Source organism: Athene cunicularia (genome assembly GCF_003259725.1).
Source record: "Athene cunicularia isolate RWA chromosome Z unlocalized genomic scaffold, athCun1 chrZ_part2, whole genome shotgun sequence".
Classification (NCBI taxonomy): domain Eukaryota; kingdom Metazoa; phylum Chordata; class Aves; order Strigiformes; family Strigidae; genus Athene; species Athene cunicularia.
In genome coordinates, this window is record NW_020799143.1 from 15,926,692 (window position 1) to 15,945,954 (window position 19,263).

Here is a 19,263-nt window from a genome sequence, read left to right on the forward strand (position 1 = left end):
TGGCAGTTGATTATAAGGTTTTCCAGACTATATTTTGTTAAGTATCAGTGAGCTATGTAACAATTATAGCTAATAAATGTTCAATTTAAGAAAGCCAGAATGTGCAAGACATGGAAAATGTTTTCTAAAATACAGTGTATCCCCTAAAGAAAACCAACTGCATCTTCACCACTTTTAATTCACAAGTGCTTTAGGATATCTCAAGATTTCCTTGAAATGAAAACTCTCCACATTAACTCCAAGGAGCCAGGCACAGACTAGCTACAAGCCATGCAGCCCTCTTCACCAGGAAAAAGTCATCACCAGACAGGGGTACAGAAAACTTCCTCCCATCCTTAAAAAGGTGAAACAAAACAAAAAGGAAGTCATTGCTCCAGGACCATCAGACAGCTGTAGGAACTCCACTGCAGTGATACAAGCTTGTGTGAAGGAAGAGGGCACTGCCCTCCTCTTCCAGTTTAATTATGTGATTAACACCTACTCCAACCTTCCCTTTAGGGTGACCGGTGTTTGGGATAGAGAGGGAAATAGTCTTGAGTGTCTTTTTTCACCATAAAAAAGAAGTGAGAAAGAAGCAGAGAAACGCAGTTTTCCACTGTTGTGGTTTCGCTTTCAAGTTAGGAGAGGCTGATGCTAGCCCATCTATATAGATAGGGAGATATGGATAATCCAGACGCTAACCACACTCTTTAGATGCTTTTCTTTTCCCACTGACTAACGAGGACCTCTGTAGCATGCAGGCTCCTATTTGAATCATTCAGCTTGAATGTCTAAAATTAAACAACAGCTCATCTAGACCTGTGTCTGCTTTTTGGCCTTCACTGGTCTTTCACTGGTAACAGCCTGATGTGGATTATCATGATTTTTACTTTAAATAATTTTCTGTCTCGACTCACTCTGTGTGATGAGGTTTGAACTTACTTCCTTTAAGGATATTCACTTAAGATTAAGGACTTCATCTTCCCTGGCTTTCTTCCTCATCCATTTTTTCTATTAAAATATATATAGCATCAAGAATCAAGAGAACAAACTAGGAGAGAAAAAATTCTTGCTTTGTGTTCCACTTGGAACATGTACAATTTAAACAAACCTTACCCCATTCTGAAACAACCATTTCAAAAGTCATTTGAGAAGTTCTCTTCACAAGTTACTTTGGTGTTGGTAATGGGTAAACAAATTATAACCCTTTTCCTGGCACCCTTTTTCCTCACCAGTGACAAAGAGTGCCAGCTGATGTACCACAGTAGAGACTCCAACCTTTCACAATATCAATGTATGAAAAGAATAATTACATGGAATGGAAAAAATTCCAAACAAACACAAAATCAAAACCAAAGAAGTTCCAAAATATGTCATAGTACTTGAAGGAACTACCAAGGATGCATCAAGAAATTACATGATGGGAATTTGAGCTCTGTGATACCAAACAATCCAATTTTTGTTATTTTAACCCATCCTTCTCCCTTGATGTCCTGACAGCTTTATTTAGCAACAAGTCCTGAGATAACAGAATAGTCTCTGGGAATTAATTTCTTCCAGCTGAGCTATACAGAGCTGGTGCTCAGCCCCTTCCATCAACTGCAGGATGACTTCTCTGAGGCTAGCTTTTGACAACAGGAAAATTCTGGATTTTCTGACTTCATCTTACATTTTTTTTTAATGGTTAAATTAAAATACCTCTCCCCAGTTCTTGTTTTTCTAGAGCTCAGTTTGAGTATTTAAAGACAAAATAAACCCCACCTCTCCTTGGTCCCAAGATGCTCCTTAACAAAGGCAAATATAATTCCTCTTTAGGATAAGCTAACTTCAGAGAAGCTGAACTCAGACATACAAAAGGTCTCTTATCATCTAAGAAGAAAGCTGATGTGATGGTGTTATCTGCACCTCATGCAAATAAAGAGAAAAATAACTATCAAGAGGTTAAAGCTTTTAACTACAATTCAGAATGTTGCTGCTCAGCTGCCAGTGCTGTCAAAGGCTTCCAGTGCAACTCTCTACAAGTCACTTTTTCTAAGTGTAGCTGCCATTTTCCTTTTTGAAGAAGAAACAGTTTCTCTTCTCATCATTCATCTGTCACATCTATTTAGTTTGTAGGGTTTTGAGAACAGGGATTCTGTATATAGAATAGGACAGTGATTTTTTGAAGTCTTTTGTCACTACTGTGCTATATAAATATTTAGTCCATATGCACTAGCTTAAACTGACTTGATTTTTTTTTCTTATACATATCATAGTTTGCAGTTTCACACTCTGACAGTGTTTATAGACTACATGTGCATGTGTGTGTGTGTATTTTCCATATTAAAGTTGAAGAATCAGTCAAAAGTGAGAAAATGACAGCGTTAAAGTTGTCTCATTTGTTGTCCCTGTGTTCATTTACATTACAGTATTTATGTTATCCTCAGAAAGATGTCTAAGGTCCAGCAGTGCTATTTATTAATGAAATTAGTTTTAATTTCCATTTAGGAACAAAAACTAGACCTTACGAAATAAAAACAGGGAGAGAAAGAGAAAAAGAAGGAACAGATCTCCAGTGCTTGAACGATCTCAGGTCTCCTCTGGGATGTGGAAAGCAGGATGAGAAGTGTCAAGGAAGTGCACAGGTAGCATCAGCTCTGCCTGTAATAAATAGGACATAACAAGAGATGTACATGATGCAGAAGAAGGAGGAGGGCTGTTGCTTGCTGTTGCTTGATGCATGACCTCTAGTCATCATCTACTATTGCCAGACAGCTGTATTCTCCTACAGCAACACCTCATATAGTGTTGCCTAACAACTAAACTGGTGGCCACTCTGCAGTGGGTCCACCTCTGTCAGTTTATTGCTCTCTGACTTAGATTTTGACAAGAAATTCTCCTCTGGGCTGTGGAAGTCGTTCTGATAAAAAAATAATTCAGATTAATGTGTTTCTATACACATTTTGAGAAACTGGTATTTTCTGTTAAAACAAAGGAAGAAGTAAAAAGTTTTTGTCAAAATTCCCATGTAGCTGCCTTTTTTTTTTTTTTTTCAACACAGACCACAGCCTTACTCAATGTGTAGATAGAGAAGGGCTGGCAGAGTAAGCAGCTATTCACTATTTTGCTTTATCTTCATTCTGCAGTGTGCAGTCCAAAGCTTTGTTTATTTTCCACTATTCAAACTTTATTCTAAAGCCAGACTCATTAATTTCTTCATGTGCTTTTTATATAGTTCATGAAAACGCTTGACAAACAGGAATTTATTTTTCTTTCATTGTGCTGACAAAGTATTGAGACAGAGGGGTTAAGACCAAAAGGGCCATTCATGTTGGGTGCTCAATCTGATATCCTGAAAACCAGATCTCATCTTTTAGGCTACTTATGCATGGCTTTTTTAATTTGCAGTTCTGTCCCTCCCTGATTGCAGGTGTGTCCCAGCTCAGACCTCCTTTGGGCACCCAGCAAATAAGGAACACAGTTAAGGACCATCCACAGAAGGTACTTAGCCTGGACAAGGAATGCAGTGGCAGTCGCCTGGAGAGAGGTCCGGTTACCACCGGCAGCCTTCTTCCCAGCACGTACTGATCCTTTCACAGGGCACAGCCCACCTGCAGCAGTGTGCAAAGCCTTACTGCGATCCCCCTGCCAGGGGACTTTTAAAGACTACATCTACCGTATTTCCATCTAACCTCTCCTGATCTTTGGTGAAGTGAAATTGTGTCAGATCTTGTAATTTGACAAACCTTGACTTTTTTTTTCATGAAAAAAGTGCAAAACAGTGCTCTGTCATGTGGACTATTTTGCTTAAGTTAAAAAGTTTTTGTCTGTAAGCACTAAAGTTTTTTTGCTACAAGAATCACAGGTTTTAGCACGCAAAAGAATTATTTTTGTTTTTTCTCCCCTGAAGAAGCAAACTCATTTTTCCTGGAAATTTCTGAAAACAAAATTATTTTGTTTGTCTACTTAATAGATGGAAAAAATGTATCAAAATAGTTAAACTTTAGTAAAGTTTCAAACCAGTGTAGATAAGGTGTGAAAAAATTGTTCTGGCTGTAGCAAATAGAACTTGAGAGCAGAGGGATGTGGGACAGAAGGGAAAAAGACTGTCACAAAACTGTCATTGATTTGTTACTTCAAATCCTTTCATGCACACCTATTAAATAGCTCAACTCCTACGCTACTGCTGTGATGTGCTTACAGAATGGCACCAGCTAATCATAATTACACAATGTCATTTCCCCTGCCTCTCTCACCTTGCCGAGGCTCTGAGTGAAGAGAGCACGCCCTTTGCCAGCCAGAGAACCTGAAAATCATATCTTCACCTGCCTTTTGTATCTGACACCAAGGTCAGCTAATGGATCTCCTCTGTGATCCTGTAACTGCAGCTTTCAGTATCAACCACATATCCTTCAGATGTAGAAGGATGGACATGCAGGTAGAAGACACATTAGTCTCTCTCTACCCAGTAATACTATCTTACCTAAATTGTTTCTACAATTTTGTTTTATCTACAAGCCACACAACAGTTGTATGCATTGCAAGATACCAGACGTATCTGTCTTATAGATAAGAATAACATAGATGTTAAGACCCTCTTGACTGCATTTATAATGTTGAATAGTTTCTCCTTTTCAGACATGGATAACCTTTTCTGCATCCTGTTAGCAATTTCTTGTTTCCCCCCGTTATCCTTTAAATGGAAACACAAGTCTGCCATTTAATAAAACCCCAATAATGATCCTGCTTTAAAGGACAAGGGGTAATCACTTGCTGCTTAACATTCCAGACACATGACAGTGGAGGAGAATAAATCAGTTAAACAGCAAGATGCAGCACAACTAATTTTCATGTAAAAGGGGGTGATTGCCTTTTTTTTTTTTTTTTTTAACCATTGTGATTTTTTTTTAAGCTGTTAAAGCCCAAACATTCTCGTCTATCAGTTTATGAATTATTAATAAAAAAAGAGAGAAAAGAGGCTTTCTTTTTCTAAATATCATCTGCTAAGCCACCACAGACTGAAGTGCCTTACACTGATTCCTGATTTACATAGTCCCAGTTGGAAGTTAATGAAGACTGCTGAGCCACCTTTCAACATGCAGATAAACCTTCATGTATTTAAAAGCAGGGAATATGTGCTTGTTGCTGGCAAATTATTCATCTAAGATCTGAAGTTTCTGACACCGCCTGCGTCAGATAAACTGTCACCCAAATTGCAAACTAATTAGTGATTCAAACATTTTCGAGCTGATTGATGACAGAATAATTTACGCTTGTTTCTCAGTTTCCAGCTGGCATAGGCTGCTGACTGGAGCCCTAATTAACGCTAGTACATCAGTCATGTTCTGCCAAGGCAGCACATACAATTAAAAGGCAGTTTAAATGGAATATCACATTAAAAAGGCTGGTAGATGCAAATGTGAGGAAACAGCACTTTAGGATAAAATGACAACAGAACCCCACAAACCAAAACAGAATGGAGCAGGGATTTTTTTTTTTTTTTTTAATGAAGAAGTAAATTTAATTCCACATAGTCTATTTAGCAAAATAAAACAAGTGTGGAGGAAAAAAAACACGCACAATAAATTCTTCATTATTATTATTATTCTAACAAGTTTTAACTACATACTTTTCTCTTAATATTTGTTAGAAAAATTATATATACTTGTATTTTGGATTTCAGCTATTTAAAAATGTAAGAGAGGACATCAGTTATAGCTGTGAAATTATTTACAGTGATAGTATAAGACAAAATAGAAATATAACTACGTGTACTTGTAAGGACTGTGTACTGGAGGAGCCTTCAAAACTAGTTTTAAGTAACAAAACATCTAATCCAAAACTCATTGAAGTTAAGGCAAAACTGGTCATGGGATGTGTAGGAGAGTACTGCAAATATCCATATACACCTGATTCTTATTTTCTGGTGAAACTGCTAAATTTTGAAAACAGCATTACTGTATGGTAAATATGAAATGGTTTCTAGTGACATTCCCCTGATCAAGTCATAAAATACTCAGGGAAAGAGTAGTTATTGTATGGATTTATAAATGATCATTATTCTTGTGAGTACAAATGCAGCCTGTGACCCGATTCGGTATCAGGCACATATTGCAGGCTACAACTATGGAAAGACAGTCCTCTGCAGCGCTGCTGTCTGGCAGCTCTTTTATTTTATTAGGCCTATTTTATTATATCCATATTATAACCACGATATCTGTATATCACTTGCTCTCTAGCTATCAAGCAGTCAGGTAGGAGAAAATGCATGTTGTCGTCTCAGTAATGAGAAATGAGGATAGTTGTAACCTGTGTTCTCATTTACATTTGAACTGCAAGAATGTTGGCCGTTTGAAACTGATGATCAAGCTAAGGACAAAAACAGTCCTCCTTGACGTATCTCACAAAAGGTGTTAAGCCTGCAGTGCCAGACCCCTGTTGCAATGTATGCTGCATATTTGATGACACTGGTTTATCTTACTCAATGTGACCTCTGTGGGGGGAAAAGTTTTCATGAATATAAACAGCCCTGGGGTTCGTACCTTGTCTGCTAAGGTGTTTTTGAGATTATCTATAGCACATGACAGATGAGCCCTTGACTCTTGCAGCACTGGAGCACAGAACAAAGAGAAGTCACTGTAGTAACCACAAACAGACCTCGAGACAGGAGATGTGCGAAAGCACTCCAATTTGTTTCTAGGAGCATAGCAGACTGAAAGCTCACATCACTCAGTGCAGTCACACTTTGCTGTCAAATGACATTTTGCAATGCCAATATATTTGCACCTTTAAAAATTTTAGATAAGTAATAATTTACATTAGTGTAGTGATGGGAGGTTCATACATCGGCTTTGACAGCTGAGCTATTTTAAGGAGCTTTACAAACCAGTGAATTGGAGATGAGGGGTGAAACTCACCTTAGACATAAATAAGCTCAAGTTTTCTGAGTTTGCTAGAATTGGGTGAGATTTTTGCTATGAGGCATGGCAAAGGCCAGATGCTGCTGACTCTGTTATAGCCATGAGGCAAGAGCCACCAGAAAACCTTGACTTTGGCTTTAGATGCCACGTCACATAGCTTTGACTGACTTGACTGAGATGTCTGGCACTGAGCTCACCAGTAAGCGCTGAAACACCCTGTAAGTGCCCAGGGACACTGAAATCCCAATGCGCATAGCAGATGGGATGCCCAGCAGATCAGAAACCATGAGATGGGGACCATCTGAAAAGGGAGTGTGGAGAGGTTTAGGCAACAGCTGAGCAACAGTTGTCAGGATTGCTATATAGGATTTAGGGATGTAAATTTTCACACTCACATTTCCACTCCAATGTCTCCTTTTTAAATCTGGTTTTCACAACTTCACACACAACAAAAATATTTTCTCCTCAGCTGTAGAATGTGGTTTAGGACAACAGGATTGTGCTCTACTTTATAAAAAATATGTCAAAAGCATCAGTCTATCAGACAAAGCTACCAGTAAGAAAGAGAAACACGGAAGAGTTATTATTAAAATCTCAGGTTGAGGTAGTAAGACAAATTAATAATATTTTGTGTTTTCAGTAAGAAAGCATATCCTGCACAGTGGAGGGCAGATTTTGGCTTTTATCATAAGCTCTGTCTTACAGATCTGGATAAAGACTTGCAATCTATAGTCAACAATCCTGTACATAGAGCATTGAAGAGTAGGGTCAGAGTTTGTGGGTTAAATGAGTGGAACAAAGAATTTTTCTTGTACTATTTTCCCCTCGTGTTTCCTTGTTGCTGATCATGGCAATGGCTTGTTACATCTCCCCAGAGAGAAGCAGTTCCATAAGAGGAAGAATTCTGAATTCCCTATGGAAACTCAAACTTCTAATGTACAATGTAAATAAGGCAAGTGCTAGCCAGTTTGTGTTTATAACATATTAACCAAGTGCAGTATCACCTCCCCAGTGGGGAACCCAGAAAAGCCTGAGTGCTCAGACTCTTATGAGCAGTCTCTAAAGCTCTCTAATGCTGAACGCATTGAAATCTTTCCAATATGAAATATGTCTTCTTCCCTTTTAAACATGTTCCCCTCAGGTTTCCTAATGTGAAGGTTTGCTTTCTTTGATGAGAATAGAGCCTACACAATTAAGTATGTTTATAACACAATTATCTTCTCTAACTCAAGGGACAGGAAAGCATTCAGGAAAACAGGTTGGGAGGGCTATTTAAGGGTTTTGGGGTTTTAAGAGATTTTTTTAATATTCTCTAGGTTTAGAAGAAAATTTTAACCAGTGCCAGCAGAGATTAAATAAAGGCAATACTGTGGGAATAGAAAGAAAGACAGTGTTGCACTGTCAAACTGTGCACCTTGGAGAGCCAATTTCAGTTCATCGTTTTGCCACAGACTTATGTGACCTTTGGGAAGTTACTTAATCCAATGGCACCTCATTAACCAATTTGTAAAGAGGGTAAAATGACATTTTCTCTCACTAACAATCTTAGCTGTTCATTTGAACTTGCAAAGTACTACTAGTACCAACTGTTCCATTCAAGGTGTGATTAACCATATACATGCTTTGGTGCTTAGCTTGTAAACTCTTCAGGACAGTCTCTAAATATATGAATACTTGGAGCCAACCATATTTGTAATTTTTACCTGCAGCTACAAAAATGTGAAATAACTAGGTTTCCACAGTCAAACCCTAGACCATTGCAGTTGTTTTGTGAACACATAATTTTTGAGCCTTGTTACAGCAGTCTCTCAAGATTTCTCAAGATTTTTTAACATAACGAGTTTTATTCACAGGAGGTGGATTTCAAAAATGCATTTTCCTTAGGCTCATCCTCATTTTTTTCCACATATTTCCTTCACATAAATAGTGCCCTCCTCAGAAGTATGCATCCTGTAGTAGGAAGCAAAACACATGTGATTCTACTTCAATACACATTGCCTAATGGCAACTGTCAATGCCAACGAAATCTGAATCTTTTCTGGCCCCCTGCAACCTTAAGGAGTACTTCAGTTTCATCCTCCATCCTTTTAGTTTTTCATTAGGACTTATTTCTTATTCCTCTATACTTCCAGAAGCAAAATGTTTGAAAAGCTCTCTAAAACTCAGTCTATCCTCTGTGGGACTTCAGTCCCCAGTTATGCCAACAGGCATCATGTCCCAGTGGTGCTTGATTTTATGCCAGGAGCATCTCAACAAGAAGGTGATGAGGTTCTGGAAGTGGTGAGACACAAAAGTGAAAGCTAGCCCTGAAGAACACATCATGAGTAAAGTGAGAGGAAGATGAAGCAGCCAGCAGCTCTCACAAGAGCGAGTGGCTGAGGAGGCTGGGCAGGGCCAGGACTAACAGCAGCCACTTCCACCACAGGCAGCCCCAGGGAGCACCAGCCATGAGAGCAGGTGGGGCATCTTAGCCAGGGTGGCAGTTGGCACCTCTTTGAAGGAGGGGCATTCCACTCGCCAAGTGGAGAAGCTTGAACTCACATAACCTAGCCACTGGGCACTGTTCTGGGCACCGTTCTGGGCACCACTGGGCCATCTGGACAGGCCAAAGGCGCTCATCCTACCTGACCCCCAAGGCAGGCTGGCAGGCACTCGTCTGAGAGCAAAAGCTGCAGCTCTGACTGGGGAGTCTGCACCATCTACTCCAGCAGTGGCCGATGCCTTCACCCAGAGGGGGGCTGCTGAAGGGAAAGGCTGCAGGGCAGACATCAGGCTGCAGGAAGGGTCTGGACCTTTCTCCTGGGGAAGCGACAGGCAGCAAACCTGCCTGCAAAAGGTGTGCCCAGGCAGAGGACCTCCTGCAGCAGGTGGCTGGGCTGCAAGAGGCAGTGGGAAGGCTGCATAGCATCAGGGAGGCTGAGAAGGAGTTGGATAGCTGGTTCCAAGTTCGGTCTGCAGTGGATCCACAGCCCACGGCCAAGCAGCCAAAAACTCCCTCACCAGCATGCATGGAAGGGAGGGGGGCAATAATGCAGAAGAATGGAAGCTTGCAAAGGCAAGGACCTGCAGGAGGAAGAGGCTTCCCTCAGCCTGAGGTGCCCCTGCAGAGCTGCTTCACTGCTCTGCATGCTGAAGAAGAAGTAACTGTCGCATCAAGAGATGATGGAGCTGAGCAAGGCAGCCTGATCTGCTCCCAGTATAACAACCAGTACAAGAAAGAAAAGGCAATGAGTGATAGTAGTAGGCGACTCTCTTCTGAGAGGTATGGAGGCATCCATGTGCCAATGTGATGCATTCTAGAGAGGCGTGCTGCGTACTGGGGGCTCCTATCAGGGATGTCACCGAGAGACTACTGAGCATCATACAGTCCACTGACTGTTGTCTGCTGCTGTTGTTTCATGTGGGCACCAATGATACATGTGGGACCAGTCTGAGGAGTATCAAGAAGGCCTAAGAGCCTTGGGAGTGGCCATAAGAGACTCTGGAGCACAGTGAGTATTTTCATTAATCATTGTGGTCAAAAGGAAGAGGGATCTGAAAGGGCCAGAGCAAGTCAAATCTAACAAATCAACAAATGGCTACAGGACTGGTGCCACAGCCAGGGCTTCAACTACTTAGACTGATTCATGGAAAAAAAAAATACTCTACAACTCAAATAGAGTTATAAAGCTGGTATGTTTACTACAGCACCAGGGTGCGAGGGGATTTCTCCACAAAGCTTGCACACCCATCACACATTTTACCAAAACCTGATAGAGTGTGGATATCCATATTAATTGGATTACATAACACAAACATTCATAGGCATGAGTAAGGCCGGGTTAGTTCGAAAGGCTGATGTCAGCAGTTTATGTCATCTTTGCACCTGCACATTGCCTCCTGGGGGGAGTCCTTGGGGGTCTTTAGGAGGAAGGCTTGTAGTCTTTCTCACTTTGTTTTTTCCCTGGAGCATGCACAGATTCTCTTGGATAGTTTCTTGAATAGCAAGAGTTTTTTTCAGACGATTTACTTTCTATCTTATCTAAGAGAATCAGTAGAACTTCTACCATTCATATATGGCTATCTTTACTCATGAGCAAAATTCCAACTAGTTAGAGCCACCTGTTACTCAAGGACAAAAGTATAATATTTTGCTGAACATTGTAATCCTTGGTAGATTTTCACAGTGGACTGCTTTGTTTTTATGAACACAGTAGTCCTTGGTAAAATTCCACAGAACAGTCTGGGCAAGCAGGATTCTTAGCAATATTTAATAAAATACTATAACTTGCTATAAGTAAGTAAATAAATTGTTAAGAAGTTTTCTATAAGTATATAAATAAAAAAATCTTAAAACAAGTAATCATTTCTCTGTATCAAGACCATGGGATTCGCTTTGAGAAACCTGGTCTACTGGGGGCTGGTGAGGTTTATCTGTCAGAGAAGGGGAAAAACATTTTCAGTCATAGTCTTGTCAAGCTGCTGAAGAGGGCTTTAAAGTAAAGTTGTCGAGGAAGGGGAACCTCCCACTCCTACCAGTTTAATGCCAGTGCCAGCAATAGATGCCCAGAGTCTGGAGAGGGATCACAGGTCATCAGGAGAGCACCTGAAGAGCAGCAAAAAGAAATTCCAGCCAGTAAATCAGCTTCATCGGGCACTCAACATAAATGACTCTATGTAAACATACGTAGGATGGGAAATAAACAAGAGGAGCTAGAGATGTGCACATGCCTGCAGGGCTACAATCTTATTGGTACCACAGAGACTTGGTGCAATGGTTCCTATGATTGGAATATTGGAATAGTGAAAGGACAGGCAGGGGACACAAGGAGTTGAGGGTCACTTTCTATGTCAGTGACCAGCTGAAGTGCAGGAGCTCTGCCTGGGGATGGGTGAGGAGCCAACTGAGAGTTTATGGGTCAATATTAAGGGAAAGGCAGGGACAGGTGATGAATGATCTGCTACAGGCCACCCAACCAGGAAGACTGAGTGGATGAGGCCCTCTACAGACAGACACGAGCAGTGTCATGTTCACAAGTCCTGGTCCTCATGGGGCACTTCAACCACTCCAAAGTCTGTTGGAGAGACAACACAGAAGGGCATAAGCAATCCAGGAGTTTCCTGGAATGCATTGATGATAACTTCCTTCTCCAAGTGATAGAGGAGCCAGTGAGGAGTGGTGCTATGCTGGAACTTGTTTTCACCAACAGGATGGACTGGTGGGGAGTGTGAAGCTCAAGAGCAACCTTGGGTGCAGTGGCCATGAGGTGGTGGAGTTCAAGATCCTTAGGGACGCGAGGAGGGTGCACAGCAAGCTTGCTACCCTGGACTTCAGGAGAGCAGACTTTGGCCTCTTCAGGAATCTGCTTGGCAAAGTACCATGGGATAAAGTCCTGGAGGGAAGAGAGACCCAAGAAGGATGGTTAATATTCAAGTAACACCTCTTTCAAGCTCAGGAGCAATGCATCCTGACAAAGAGGTAAGAATGCCAGGAGTCCTACATGGATGAACAAGGAGCTCCTGAACAAGCTCAAACACAGAAAGGAAGCCTACAGAGGATGGAAGCAAGGACAGGTAGCTTGGATTTGAAGGATGGACCTTTTGGTGAATAAGGAACTGGCTGGATGGTGGCACTCAAAGAGTTGCAGTCAATGGCTCAATCTCCAAGTGGAGACCAGTGATGAGCATTGTTCTCTACGGGTTGGTACTTGGACCAGTGCTGTTTAACATCTTTGTCAGTGACATGGACAGTGGGATTAAGTGCATCCTCAACAAGTTCGCTAATGACACCAGGTTGTATGGTGCACTTGGCGTGCTGGAGGGAAAGGATGCCAGCCAGAGGGACATTGACAAGATTGAGGTGGGTCTGTGCAAGCCTCATGAAGTTCAAAAAGGCCAAGAGCAAGGTCCTTCACATGGTCCAGGGCAATTCCAAACACAAATACAGGCTGAGAGATGTTTGAGAGCAACCCTGTGGCGAAGGACTTGGGGCTAGTAGTGGATGGAAAATTGAATATGAGCCAGTAATGTGCTCTCATAGCCCAGAAAGCCAACCATATCCTGGGCTGCACCAAGAGAAGCATGGCCAACAGGTCAAGGGAAGGGATTCTCCCCCTCTGCTCTGCTCTTGTGAGACCCCAACTAGAGTACTCTGTCCAGTTCTAGGCCCCCCAACATAAGAAGGACCTCCTCAAGTGGGTCCAAAGGAGAGCCACAAAGGTGATCAAGGAGTTGGAGAACCTCCCTTATAAGGACAGCCTGAGAGAGTTTGAGTTATTCAGCCTAGAGAAGGCTTCAGGGAGACCTTATAGCAGTCTTGCAGTACTTAAAGGGAGCCTACAAGAAAGATGGAGAGGCACTCTTTTGTCAGGAGCTGTAGAGATAGGATGAGAGGTAACAGTTTTAAACTGAAAGAGGGTAGATTTATATTAGATATAAGGAAGAAATTATTTCCTGTGAGAGTGGTGAGACACTGGCACAGGTTGCCCAGAGAAGCTGTGGCTGCCCCCTCCCTGGCAGTGTTCAAGGCAAGGCTGGGTGGGAATTTGGGTAACCTGATCTAGTGGAAGGTGTCTCTGCTCATGGCAGGAAAATAAGAACCAAACCATTCTATGATTCTATCTGATGATTCTACGGGTGGTGAAGGAAAAGGAATTAAAAGTCTATGGGAATCTATGATGCTAAAAAAAGTCTTAAAAGTATATCAAACATACACCAAAGACAGATTAAAGAAAGTGCTGAGACATCCTGGAACACAGTGCTGAAAAAGCCAAGATATAGCAGGTGGTAGTAGTAGCAAGAACATCAGGAACACAAAGAGAGAGGTGTTGATTCTGAGCTGGAAACAAGGTTTGCATCTGAAAAAGCTTTGGGATCACTCTGACTGACTTGGTGTCCCTTTTTTCCTTTAGGTTTTTGCAGTTCACACTTCATTGGTACATTTCAGGATTATATTGTAATATGTGGATCACAGGTGAAAGGTAAGTACTCTGTGAAGCTGAAGAGGTTCATTAAAGCAGTTGCTGTTGATGAATCACCTCCTTCTGTGTCACTTATGGTGGTCTGAAGGTAGAAAATTTGATTGCATTCTCACTAGCACATAACGCCAAGACAGAACAAGCTTTGCTTAGACCGTGCAACAGAGATTCCCAGTGCTAAACAGGAACAAGCATTAGCAATCACAATAGAAATAACAAGTAGCCTAGAGGCTTAATATAGATAATAAGAAGATCAAAGAAGAACAGATATCCTTCCTTTGCAGGAACAAGGCTGTTTCTAGCGCTCTGCAAACTAACAGTACTTTTCTATCTATTCGTTTTGACAGAATTATATTGGGTTTATGAAGGTGTATCTGAAAAGAGAATTAAGCTTGTTGTCCACTTGGGAATAATTCACAGCATATTTATAAAACATAAAACCAAACATGCTTAAAAAAACCCACAAGAAATTAAAAAGGAAAGAAAACTCTCAAAAATGAAAATAACTCTCTGGAAAAGCAGTAGTTTGTGTACATACACAAAAGATTAGAAGGAAGCTTCTGCTTCCTGAGATACTTCCTCTGATCATTTGACTATCAACCTCTTCTAGCTTTTAATCCATTGCTCCTGAAATTCTATGAACAGCTGTTTTCCCTTCACAAGATATTGTAATTGGTAACAACCACCTTCCTTGTAATGTTGCTAAAGGGATTTCTTCCCATCAGGATCTTCTGTCCCTTGAAATGGTAGTTGGTGCAGGAAAAGGAGTCCCCTCCTGCCCCTGAGACCTGCAAGTTTTTGCGAAGTGGAGCTCTCTTTCTTGATTCAAACCACAGAGATGCAGATTTTATGTACCAGGCACCATGTATATACCAAAGCTTTATAAATAGTTTTTCAATAGCATACCATATTTTAAAAGTCATAATATTAACTGAATGTATTCTCCACGGACAAATTCAGTGAAATTAAACTTCCATCTTTCCTCCCATCCTGAAGTCTTTTATTTCTATCATTAATGATTTTTAGACAAATAACATTGCCGCTCTTTCAGCAAGGGAGACCCTAAAAAACAGGAGGGCTATGAAACACTGTGTGCTTCATAACCAGAAATAATTAATCTCTAAAGTACATGAGAGTTTTCCATTTTTCCAGTCTAATGGAAAATTTGCTGGCAGAAGAGATCAGTTGTATGTCATTACATAGTTACATGCTCAAGTGATTTTATGTCACACACATGTACAGATACACATGTGTGTGTTGCAAGTACATATACATATGTACTAGCATATGGCCAGAAACTCATCTGTTATAAATAACTGGCTTCAACGGAATTGCATTGATTTACATTATCTGCAAATCTGTTTTCACGTGTGTGTCTATATATATATACTTCAATTTCAAAGTGAGAAGTATTCTATATTCTAAAACTATTTTAGATCTGTAGGGGTAAATCCCAGTCCAGAATAACAAGAATTTTCCTGTAGATTTATGTGATGGTTTGACTTTGGCTAAATGCTAGGTATCCACCAAGTCGCTCTATCACTTCCCCTCCCCTTTTCCCCTTGTTTTCTCAACAGGGCAAAGAGGGGAAAGAAGATAAACTAATCCTTATGGGTGAAACAAAAGCAGTTTTAATATAAGCAAAGCGAAGCAAAAGTCCGTGCGCGGAAGAAAAAGCAAACATATTTAGTCTCTACTTCCCATGGACAGGCGATGTCGGGCCTTCTCAGGAAGCAGGGCTCCAATACGCGTAGTGGTTGCCTCGGAGGACCAAGGGTGACCCCACACCCTTCCTCCTTTCTCCCAGCTTTATCCTGAGCAGACATCACATGGTCTGGAATATCCCTTTGGTCAGTTTGGGTCAGCTGTCCTGGCTGTGTCCCCTCCCAAGATCTTGCCCACCCCGTCCCACTGGTGGAAATATCAGGAAGAGCCTTGGTGCTGTGTAAGCACTGCTCAGCAGTAGCCACCACACCAGGGTGCTGCCAACACCCTGCCAGCTCCAAGCATAAACCACAGCACCGTGAGGGCTGCTGTAGGGGAAAACCAATGCCAGCTCAACCAGACCCAGTACAGTCTCCACCGCTTATTCCATACCATTTACGTTATGCCCAGGTCCCACATAATATTCATTTATCCATTCCATAAGCTTTCTTCACTCCTCCAGATGTTCAGTGACTTGGCTTCCATCTGTCAAGATAGATGTTCAGGACAGAAGTATGTTTGACTATTGGACTCCAGCACTGGCTAGGTTTGGGTTGTCATTGCACATATCTGGTTCACTCTTTGTCGTTCCTACTTCCTCCATCACTTCCTGCAACATACAACTCATCCCACAGATTACTTTCCCCCCAAGGTTAAATGTTCTTGAGGCACACACTGAGTAGTCCCATCCTCCCGCATTACCCACCAAGTACATCCAGGTGCCTGAGCAAAGACAATCCCACGAGTGGGCTTGCCTTTCCCAAGGGAGGAGCAATCCACACTGCCTTCCCCAGCCATTTCCCTGTGTGTACTATGGGAACTTTATCTCCTCCAACAGTATGAAGGGGATTTGTTTGGGCAGGACCAGGACGGTTAACAGATCCTCTGGTATTAATTAGCCAAGTGGCTTCTGCTAAATTTATATCCCAGTGCTTCCATCCCCCATTGTCCAATGCTCTCAACATAGTCTTCAACAGTCCATTATATCTTTCAATCTTTCCAGAGGCTTGTGGGTAATAAGGGATGTGATACAACCACTCAATGTCACGTTTCTTTGCCCAGGAGTTAATAAGATTATTTTGAAAATGGGTCCCGTTGTCTGATTCGATTCTTTCAGGAGTACCATGACGCCATCAAATTTGCCTTTCAAGACCTAAGATGGTATTTCGGGCAGTGGCATGATTTACAGGGTATGTTTCAAGCCAACCCGTAGTTGCTTCCACCATGGTGAGTATGTAGCGCTTGCCTTGGCGTGTTCATGGCAGTGGTCCAACATAGTCAATCTGCCAGGCCTCACCATATTGAAAACTCAGCCATCGTCCTCTGTTCCAGGGAGATTTTACTCATGTGGCTCGCTTGATTGCAGCACATGTTTCACATTCATGAGTGACCTGTGAGATGGCCTCCATGGTCAGGTCCACCCCTCGATCACGAGCCCATCTGTACGTTGCATCTCTGCCAAGATGCCCTGATGTTTCATGGGCCCATCGAGCTACAAACAGCTCACCCTTACGCTCCCAGTCCAGGTCCAGCCGAGCTACTTCAATTTTGGCAGCTTTGTCTGCTTGCTCATTGTTTTGACATTCTTTGGTGGCACGCCTTTTGGGCACATGAGCATCTACATGACGCACCTTTAGAGCCACGTTTTCCACTCGGGTAGCGATGTCCTGCCACAATGCAGCAGCCCAGATGAGTTTACCTCTGCGCTGCCAATTGGTCTTCTTCCACTCCTGTAGCCACCCCCACAGGGCATTAGCCACCATCCAGGAGTCTGTGTAGAGATACAGTACTGGCCACTTCTCCCATTCAGCAATCTTTAGGGCTAGTTGGATCGCTTTTACTTCTGCAAACTGACTTGACTCACCTTCTCCTTCAGTGGCCTCAACAACTTGTCTTGTGGGACTCCACACAGCAGCTTTCCACTTCCGATGGCTTCCTACCACACGACAGGATCCATCAGTAAAGAGAGCATAACGCCTTTCATCTTCTGGTAACTTGTTATATGGCGGTGCCTCTTGGCCATGAAGCCACCTCCTCAGGCAACGCTCCAAAATCTCTACCTTCTGTCCATTCCGTGATCTCTTCCAGGATCCCTGGATGGTTGGGTTTCCCCAGTCGTGCCCGTTGTGTGATTAACTCTACCCATTTACTCCAGGTAGCGCTGGTTGCATGGTGTGTGGGAGGGATGTTTCCTTTGAACATCCAATGTAATACAGGCAACCGTGGTGCCAAGAGGAGCTGTGCTTCTGTACCAACAACTTCTGAAGCAGCTCGATTCCCCTCATATGCTGCCAGTATCTCCTTTTCAGTCGGAGTGTAGTGGGCTTCTGATCCTCGATATCCCCGGCTCCAAAATCCTAATGGTCGACCTCGAGTTTCACCTGGTATCTTCTGCCAGAGGCTCCATTTGAGTCCGTGCTCCCCAGTTGATGTGTAAAGTATATTTTTCCCAGCTGGTCCTGTCCGAACAGGCCCAAGAGCTACTGCCCGAGCTATATCTTGTTTGATGTGCTCAAAGGCTTGTTGCTGCTCAGGACCCCATTGAAAATTGTTCTTCTTTCGGGTCACTTGATAAAGAGGGCTCACAAGCTGACTGTAACCTGGAATATGCATCCTCCAAAATCCCACAAGTCCTAGGAAAGCTTGTGTTTCCTTCTTGTTAGTCAGTGGAGACATAGTTGCTATCTTGTTGACAACATCCAATGGCACATGACTGCGCCCATCTTGGCATTTTATTCCCAAGAACTGAATTTCTTGTGCTGGTCCCTTGACCTTGCTTTTCTTTATGGCAAACCCAGCTCTAAGAAGATTCCCAATTACTCTTTGTCCTTTCTTGAACACTTCTTCTGCCTTTTTGCCCCACACAATGATGTCATCAATGTATTGTAGATGTTCAGGGGCATCACCCTTTTCCAGTGCAGTTTGAATTAGTCCATGACAAATACTGGAGCTGTGCTTCCACCCCTGGGGCAGTCGATTCCAGGTATACTGGACACCCCTCAACGTGAAAGCAAACTGTGGCCTGCACTCTTCTGCCAAAGGAATTGAAAAGAATGCATTGGCAATGTCGATTGTTGCACACCACTTGGCTGCCTTTGAATCCAGTTCATATTGGAGCTCAAACGTATCTGGTACAGCAGCACTCAGTGGTGGCGTCACTTCATTCAGGCCACGATAGTCTACTGTTAACCTCCACCCTCCGTCAGACTTTCGCATCGGCCATATTGGGCTGTTAAAAGGCGAATGTGTCTTACTGATGACACCTTGGCTCTCCAGTTGATGAATCAGTTGGATGGGAGCCAGAGAGTCTCAGTTTGCACAATACTGCCATCAGGGCATTGCCTCATAGCAATTGGCACCTGTTGTTCTTCAACTTGCAACAGTCCCACAACAAAAGGATCTTCTGAGAGGCCAGGCAGATTAGACAATAGTTTTACCTTTTCTGTATTCACACTGGCCACACCAAAAGCCTATCGGTATCCTTTTGTGTCTTTGAAGTATCCCCTCTTGAGATAGTCAATGCCCAAGATACAAGGGGCTTCTGGGCCAGTTACAATGGGATGTTTTTCCCACTTGTCCCCAGTCAAGCTAAGCTCGGCCTCCAATACTGATAGTTCTTGACAGCCCCCTGTCACTCCTGAAATCCAGATAGATTCTGCCCCTCTATAACTTGATGGCATTAGTGTACACTGTGCCCCTGTGTCAATTAAAGCCTGGTACTTCTG